At 46.3% G+C, this 9,283-nt stretch overlaps 1 pseudogene; it reads right to left on the bottom strand.

Annotated features, from left to right (window-relative positions):
* Positions 1-4,653: 4,653 nt before the first annotated feature.
* LOC114512116 lies at positions 4,654-5,250 on the bottom strand (annotated as a pseudogene).
* Positions 5,251-9,283: the final 4,033 nt, after the last annotated feature.

Below are 9,283 nucleotides of genomic sequence, written 5' to 3' on the forward strand. Positions count from 1 at the left end.
CCAAACTTAATATGGTTTAAGCAAGAAGAAAATGACAATATCCCGTGCTAGGAAGTCATATCACATACTTAGTCCAGAGCTATCCCAGGCCCCAGGGAAGAGCGTCAGGACTCTCGGCTCTGCCCTCCCCTATGTGCTGACATTCATCCGGAGCCTGCTAACAGGACGACTACAGCAACTTCAGGAGCCCCATCTAGACACAGTCCCCAGAGGGATAAGCCGTCTCTTTCTGCCTCTTCCCCAGAACCTTCACCCTCCCCCCTCCCCGCAGATGATTCCCCCTTAGGCTTTATAGGCCAGAGTTGTACTATACAACCTTTTCTAAGCCACTCATTGTTAGGGAAATGGGACATTGTGATGTGTAGACTAGCTAATACTCACCTTTGGAATGGGACAGGGCCCCCTCTTTCTAAGCCTCAAAAGGAAAGAATAGAACAAAGGTGGGGTTCTGTTAGCAAGGAAGAAAGGAAGAGATGGAAGTTGAGTATGCCACCAAGAGGTTCCACCACAGTCCACAAATGCCCAGGACAGCGATGACCACCTCGCAGAAATGTGTCCAAGAAACGTTTGTCATCATCATCATCATTGGTTTCTCGGCCACACCCAAACCTAATCTATAGGACCTTGTTTGAGGGCAACATCTTTTTTTTTTTTTGTAGATTTTTTTTATTTATTTATTTTTAGAGAGGGAAGGGAGGGAGGGAGGGGAGAGAGAGGGAGAGAGAGAGAGAGGGAGAGAAACATCAATGTGCGGTTGCTGGGGGTTATGGCCTGCAACCCAGGAATGTACCCTGGCTGGGAATCGAACCTGGGACACTTTGGTTCCCAGCCCACGCTCAATCCACTGAGCTATGCCAGCCAGGTGAGGGCAACATCTTAATGCGACTCTTCACTTAGATATCAAGTCATTTGGAAGGTGGCAATGAAATGTTTTTCGAAAGCTTCATGTAACTGACAGTCTCCAGAAGTGGATGCCTGTTTTTCACACTGCACTCCACGTTGCACTGCATACACGCCGCCAAGCGGGTGGTCTGGGCTTGGCTGGCTCCTCTCTCTGCTCTCCTCTGTGTTGGTGGATCCTCCGAACCTCTACACAGCTTTCATTCCCAAATTGGCAAAGCAAATCTCTTCTGAGGTACAGCCCCACCACGCACACCCCCATCATGCCTGTGAGGGAGGGCGCCCCGCCCTGTCGTTTCACTTCAAATAAAATACAAGAAATATAAAAGTCAAACAAAAGACAGACAAAAAGCAGGCTTGGAAAGACAGAATAAGGAAAACATGCAAAAAAAAAAAAAGTGAGAGAGAATCAAAGGAGGCAAGGGGGCCACAGTCTGTGTCCACTTGAGTTCTGGGGAATCCAGATTTTTCTAAACTGCTTTTCATATTTAAAGATTTATTACTTAGTCTCCCCTTCCTAATAACCTTCTTTTCAGCAGTTTCTTTATTCAGCTAGAGGCCGGAGGATGAACAAGAAACGCCCCCTCCTTCCTCGTCTCCACCCCTGTCCTTCGGAATCCAGGACTGCAGGAAGCGTTGCCGATAAAACAGTTCCAGTTACTGGAAAACCTGAAGGCTTTCCTCTGTGGATTTACCACGGCCTGGGCTCTGACTCACAAAGAAAAGAGATTTACGAAGAGATAGTAACACCTTTCACGGATCTGAAGTCACTTGTCTTTCCCGGATTCCGACTCTTCAATCACACAATGATGAAGGGTGCGACGGATCAGTGGTTTTCAGACTGTTCCGTGTGTGCACGTGTGCGTGTGTGTGTTTTCACTTAAACAACAGAACATCCTTTTGAATGATGACATCTCACGCGGAAGCCCAACATAAAACACAGACGAGAGAGATGTGCTTTGGTTGAAAGGAAGGTGCGAGTGGTAAGGGTGGGAGAAGAGGAGGTGGGGGATGTTAAAGGGCCCACTCTGAGCCCCAGCAGCCCCCTGAAGTACTGCCCCAAGCCAGGCCTTCCCAGGGCCACCTGACAACCACTGGCCTAGCTGTTTCCTGTGGCCCCTCTGGTCCCAAACGCTAAGGTTCTGCTCTTTGTTTCTCAAACAGGAAGTCCGATTCTTCCATTCTAGATTCCCACAGTAGCACAACGCACATTCCAGAAATATGAAGTAGGAGAAAATATATTCCCTCCCTAACCCTATTTCTCTCTTTACAATTTTGAGAAGAAATTAATCAAGGAAATAATGTATGTATGCAATAACATGAGTACTACCTACCATCCATAATCAGAAAGCTACAATTTGACAAATTCTGTTTCAGGTAACTTTTTTAAAGCAGAGAACTAAAACCTCGCAGATGAAGATGAAGCTCTCTTAGCTCATCTCCCCACTCCCATTTTCCTTCTTCTCCCCTCACATAAACACTGTCATGACTGAACAATGGCCCCCAAAGCCGTCCAAATCCTAATCCCTGGAACTTGTGGATATATTAACTTACATGGCAAAAGGGAATTTGTGGCTGTAATTAAATGAAGGGTTACAAGATGGGAAGATTATTCTGGACAAGCACCTTTATTAGAGGGAGGGTCGGGGTCGGAGAAGATGGGATGAGGGCAGCAGAGGTTGGTATGACATGGCCAAGAGCCAAGGACTATGGGTAACCTCTAGAAGATAGACAGACAAAGATTCTGTCCTAGAGCCTCCAGAAGCAACACCGCCCTGCTGCTCTCTACTGTAGACCTCTGACCTCAAGACCAGTTGTGTGCTTTTAAGTTACGGAGTCTGTGCTAACAGGAAGCTAATACAATGAGTTAGGTGAGTTTTCATGTGGTCTGTGTTTTCATCCTTGGTCTCAATTGATAGATTGGTAAATAGAATGATAGAAAGATAGACAGATGGTAGGTAGACACAGAGAAATAATTTTATGTATTTTCTATACTCACCTGATGTTTTTGAGAAGCTATTTATTTGATACATATATGTCCAGTTCATCCCGTTTAACTGCAGTGTAGTATTTTGTTATATGAATCTACCACAGTTTGTTTATGTAGTTCTCTGAAATGGGGGTTAAGACATTTTTCACAGCAATAGCCATCTTTGTATGTATTTCCTTGTACACATATTCCTTGTATATAAAGGCAAAAGGTCTACTAGAATCTGTATCTAGAATCTGCAGATTCTGGCTTCATCCCAGCCACTTCATTTCACAAACTAAAGTTCAAAATCCTTAGCACATGAGCTCACACTAGTGCAGAAGCCACCTCTGGGGAAGGGATCAGGATTCAGAGGAAGAATGGGGAGGAAACCTTTCACATCCACCTTCATTTTTGATGTTTGGATTCTCTACAGGCATGTATTGTACTACGGCAATTTGATATATATATCTCTCCAAGTGTTTAGGACTTCAAATGGAGGTTGAAAACCAGAGGTCCTCAGGCTGGACATAGCTAACTAGCAGACATGTTTTGTTTGTCCCACATGGGCTTATAAAGGCTTAAATATGCATTTACAAGCCCTGGTTGGCGTAGCTCAGTGGATTGAGCACGGGCTGCGAACCAAAATGTCGCAGGTTCGATTCCCAGTCTGGGTACATGCCTGGGTTGCAGGCCACGGCCCCCAGCAACCGCACATTGATGTTTCTCTCTCTCTCTCTCTCTTTCTCCCTCCCTTCCCTCTCTAAAAATAAATAAATAAAATCTTAAAAAAATATGCATTTACATGAAATAATGAGGAGATTTCACATAAAAATCAAGAATTCCAACATCTCTAAAAAAACAGAGGATTTGAAAACATTGGAGCTGCATTTTCATGTGGCAACAAGTGGGGGGAGCCAAGATGGGCTGCTTCCCCAAAAGGAGCAAGCAATTCTCTTGTTTTGCCGTGGTCCCCACCTTGCTCTATGGCCTTACTCCCTGCCTGTACTGCTCATTGACTTTATCTCCTGGCCTTTTGTAGGCACTTGAGTCTGCCACCCTAGCTAGAGTTGCCAGATAAAAAATAACTTCCAGTTAAATTCAACCTTCAGTAGACAAATATTTTTTTGAGCATAAGCATGCCCCAAATATTGCTGAGTAGCCCGTATTTCCATTTGCTAAGTCTATCAACTCCGAGCCCAGGTCCCCAGCTCTCAACAGCCTGGCCTCCCTTGCCCGAATCCCAGCCTTCTCTCTCACTGCCCTCCCTGTAGCCCTACGCTATGGTGAAACCAGGCTGTGCACCGGTTTGAGGACATGTTTGCATCCTTCTCCTGTTGTGGAGATCCGACCCCTGTGTGTCTCCAGCTACCATAGATGAAATCGGTGCCCTTCAAAACCAAGTTGAAGTTCCAGCTCCTGTAGAAATTTTCTCTGCTTTGGGGATCATTCCTTTTTGTTTGTTTGTTTGTTTGTTTGAAAACAAAAATGGGACATTTATTCATAACTGAAAAAAAAAGAAAAACCAGCCCTGGCTGGTATGGCTCAGTGGCTTGAGAGCCAGCCTGTGAACCAACGGGTCACTGGTTCAATTCCCAGTCAGGGCACATGGCTGGGTTGTGGGACAGGTCCCTGGTGCAGGGGGTGGAGGGGCACACAAGAGGCAACCACATATTGACATTTCTCTCTCTTTCTCCCTCCCTTACCCTCCCTCCCTTACCCTGTTAAAATAAATAAATGAAATCTTTAAAAAATAATTTAAAAAAACCCAAAGCACTAAGCAATAGGGGTAAGAGATTAATTATAAACAGTGAGTTCCACCCCAGCTCTGTTTCTCCAAGGCTGCCTGGTCAAATGGAGTCTCTGGAGAGCAGACCTGGCCCACAGAGGACCAGTGAGCCAAGCCTCCAGTCTGGACTCCTACTGCGCCCTTGGCCACGTCTCCTCTTAACCTTGGGTGGACCCCAAACAAAACACCAGTCCACGCTGATCAGCTGTCTTATCAAATCCTGGCCATTGAGACCCCCCAGAGCAGCCTGGGCCTCCTTGTACATTTCATACTCGACTAGAGCTACCCCATCAGGTATCCTGCACACCCGTCCAGGTTCGGGTGGATGTCTTTTTGTTTCCCGTACTCTGCCCATGTGGAATGGATGACTTCTTCTTCGATGGCTTCCACGAGGACTTCAGTGACACACAAGCCAGCCTTCAACAGGGCATTGTGGCCCGGGTTCACCTCCATCCTGCTCCACGCTGTTGTAACCCTCACGCATCCGCGCTCGAGCCCCCTCGCAGCTGAAGCCGCGGCCCTGCCATTTCTTCCCTTCTTCTTTCAGTGTGTGGATGCTCTTGTCTCTCTCCATCCTCCTTTGTAGCGACATCCTTGCCCCGGCCTCAGGAAGACTTGGTGGCCTGCCCCCTTGCCTTCATCGTAGGGCTTCTCGGTGCCGCTCAGGGACAAAGCACTCTGGGAACCTGCTGAAAGCTTTGGGGCATCTCTTCTTCCTCCCAGTTCCCATAGCACTGCTGGTAGAACTCACCAAGCATTTATCGTTTTGAACTTCTGTTACCAATCTTTATACAGATAAAACGTCTCCCTAACTAGATTATAACCTTGGAGTTTTTACTTATTATTGTAACCCTAATGCCTAAGAAATACCTTAAACACAAGAGGCAGATGATAAGAGTGTATAAGATACAAGAATGATGTGTCAGTTAGTTCTTCATAACAAACTACTTCAAAGCCTAGTGACTTAGGATAACCATCATTCTAGTTCATGATTTTGTGGGTTGGTTGGGTGGTTTTTCTGGTCTGGGCTGGCCTCACTCACATTCCTGGGGCCTCAAGCAGAATGCCGGAACAATGGGAACGGCAAGAGCCTTTTTTCCTGTAGTTCTTCTCATCCTCAAGGAGGCAGGACCAGGAATTGTTCCCATGGTGGCAAAGGGTGCTCACCAGGGACGGCTTCTGCTTGTGCCACATTTGCTACGTTCACCAAAGGAGGTCATACAGCCAAGTCCAGATTCAACAGAGAAACGGATTCTGCTGCTTGGTGGGAAGAGGGGCGAAATCACATTGTAAAGCGTGCAGGCATGCAGGGAGACAAGAAAAAATTGGAGGCGATTACTGCAACAATCTATCTCTGATAATGAGCAGGACCCAGCTTCCAAAGTGCGTCAAAATTCATCTCAATTATAGTATTCTTATTTTCAGTCATGGGCTCTGCATGTCAGTAGAACTGGATTCCTTTTGGAATGCCAAACTCCTTCCCCCAGGGGGCTTTTTCCATGCTGTTTGCTCTGCCTGGAATGCTCCTCCCACCTCCTCGCCAGGCTAATTATTACATTTCCTTCAAGCCCCTTCCTAAAGTCACTTCCTTAGGGGAGCCTTTCCTGACTCTTTAGACCAGGCCAGTCTCCTATTCTACGGCACCATGCGTGAGGCTTATACAACATTCACACCATTTCTGTGATCTGCTTTGTTACGAAGTTACTTTATTTAACGTCACCTCCCTGTCTGAACCCAGAGAGCTCCAGGGCAGAGACTGGGTCTATCTCATTCAACACTGAATCCCCAGCTCTAGCTCCATGCCTAGCATAGAGCAGAGGCTCAGTATTGGAGGAATGAATGAATGAACATAGGGATGAATGACCTACAATGTGTTTAGCATGGAATAGATCTGTTCAGAGCACTCTGATCTCTGTCAGAGTAGAACGCACAGGAAACTGCAATCTGTTGGGGAAACAAAAATGGGGCACACAAAATAATTCAAAAACAACTCAGGACCAAGTAGTTAAATAGCAGGTGCTGGCCTGTAATTGCTATGGGAGATAAGGAAGAAGAAATTGGGGTAGGCCAGGCAGTTACAGAAGGCTTCACCTAGGATGCAGCACTTGATTTAGGTCCAGAGAAGGAACAGGATTTGGATGCGATGAAATTGGGGAAGGAGATTAATAAGTCAAGGTCGTGAGTTTGCTCTTCTGTGGCTCCCATGACCTTGGTATCCTCACAAGCTATTGAGCATAGAGGAACGGGCAGGAGAGTGGGTGCAGCGGACCCGTTCCCACTGTCACTGAAACAGCTCAAGAAGGTCACGATTCAGAGGAGACCTCAGAGTCCAGTGCTGCCCACATATAAAACACAGCTCATGGAGAGACCAGACTCCTCTAAGCCATCGGGAGCAAACAGCAGTTAACATCTGCTGCTACTCTTCAGGAAACATTGTGTTTGGGATGGGTGCACGCTCTTTCTCTTTTCCTCTCCTTCTCACCTTTAATTATTTATTATGAAAACTTCCAAACATACACAAAGAAAAGAGCACAAGAAATGCCATCACCAATGTCAGCAAGCATCAGTACTTTGCCGTGCTTATTTCATCTCTCTTCTTCTCCAACCTTATCTTTCTTTGTTCTAAAACATTTTAAAGCAAATTCCAGATAGCATGTCATAACCCTCCTAAATACTTCAGTGTGTGTCTCTAAAAGAAGTAAGGGCATTTTCATATGTAACTACAATACCTTTTCCATACCCCCAAAAATAAAGCATAATTCCTCAAATCATTTCATACCCAGTTCATATTCAACATTTCCTGATTATCTAAAACATATCTTTTTACAGTTGGTTTATTCGAATCGGAATCTAAACAAAGTCCACATAGTAATTTAGTTGATATGTCTCTTAAATCTCTCTTAACCTAGACCAATGTTCAATTAATTCATCAAGAAGGCCCTTAGACTGAGGTGACTCCAGCGTCATGGCGGCCCATGTAAACAAAACTCTAAACCTATAAATGTCTCAAGGTTATGAAATCAAAATGCTAAGGCCAACCAGTCACAAAGAGCCAACTAGGCTTTAAGCTGTAGTTGGTCAAATAATCTTCTTTCTTTGCTTCTGCAATTCTCCACGTGTCTTTCCCTGGTTCCTGTCGGAGCCTTGCTCCTAATCACTTCCAGTTTGGCACTGCCTGGTTCTAATCAATTTTGGCTCACATAAACTCTTACAATTGTTACTATTGCCTGTTGTATCTTTTAACACTATGATGCTGTCTTTTAATTGAGGCTTGTTTTTGCTGACAATCCACGCCAGCCTCACTGCCTTCATCTCACTCCTGGGTCAGCAGGAAGCAGGGAGAGGAGGACATCTCTGTGGACAGAGGGTGGGAGGGGTGGAGTGAGTGTCAGAGTCCTCAGATCTCATGAAAAAGCAATTCCGAATTGGCTTCAGAGGGAACATAAAGTAAGAGATTCGTAAGAACTAGAGTTGACCCGTACACCCTCCTAACACCTAAGAATGACAAAAATTCACTGAGATTATAAGAGTGATTTCTGTGGGCAGGGGAGGGAGCATGAAAGAAAAGAAACCAGGATGAATCTGATGGACAAGATACAAGCACAGGCAGAACCAGCTACATAATTTTCAGGGCTCAGTGCAAAAGAAAAACCCCAGAGCCCTTGTTCAAAAATAATTAGGGATTTCAAGATGGCAGCGGAAGAGCATTAAACCAGATGTGGGGTTCTTCTGAGAACAGGAGCCCGTGTGACTGCAGAGTCACATGACGCTGGCCCTTTTGTGGGCGGCAGAGTCCAGAAGGCCCCAGGGAGTTTTTCTACAAGGCGATGCTTCACCACCTGTGTCTCACTTGCGTTTGAGAGATGTTCAAAGGCAGTGGGAATTGGTTCTGCATCCGGTAGCTACTCCCAGCATCTCAGACTGCAGGTGTCTAGGGGTGGCGCATGGCTTCTGGAGAGTCACGGAGATCAACACCACACAGTTCATGGACAGCGATGGGTCTGGGTCCCCTAGCCTTCACGTCAACGTGGGCTCTAGAGCCAGAATGCCTGCCCTCACATCCAGACTCTACTGCTCCCTCGTTACCGTGCGTGACCTTGGTTAAGCTACTTGACCGGTCTGTGCTTCGGTTTCCTCATCTATAAAACAGGCTAATTAAAAGTGTTTACCTAGAGTTGTTTGAGGATTAAATTAGTTGGTATTTGTTGGCACATAGCAAACATTATAGGTTTCTGTTCAAAGAAATCCAGAGGCTGGGGCTTGAAGGGCCTGAATGGGTCTCTGGCAATAGTGGTACCCGAAGGAAGAAAGCTGATCCCCAAGGACTTACACCATGGTCACCCACTGAGTGAACCCCTATTAGATGTCAGGCACTTACTGAGTGAAGAGTTAGCCAGACATGGTCCTTGTCTCCAAGGGGCTGATTGTCTAGCAGGAGGAAAGCCCAGCTGAAGTCAGTCCCGCCCACGCCTGGGGCCTGCCAGGCCTGGCTGCAGGCGGGAGGAGGGGGAGGGGATGCCCTCCGTCTGTTGCCCACCGACAAGGCAGTGCTGCAGCCGGTAAGCACGGCTTGACTTCAGCAACCTGACTCACTATTACCAATCCTCCTTGCAATACTCTGTTTA

Source organism: Phyllostomus discolor, chromosome 14 (genome assembly GCF_004126475.2).
Source record: "Phyllostomus discolor isolate MPI-MPIP mPhyDis1 chromosome 14, mPhyDis1.pri.v3, whole genome shotgun sequence".
Classification (NCBI taxonomy): Eukaryota; Metazoa; Chordata; class Mammalia; order Chiroptera; family Phyllostomidae; genus Phyllostomus; species Phyllostomus discolor.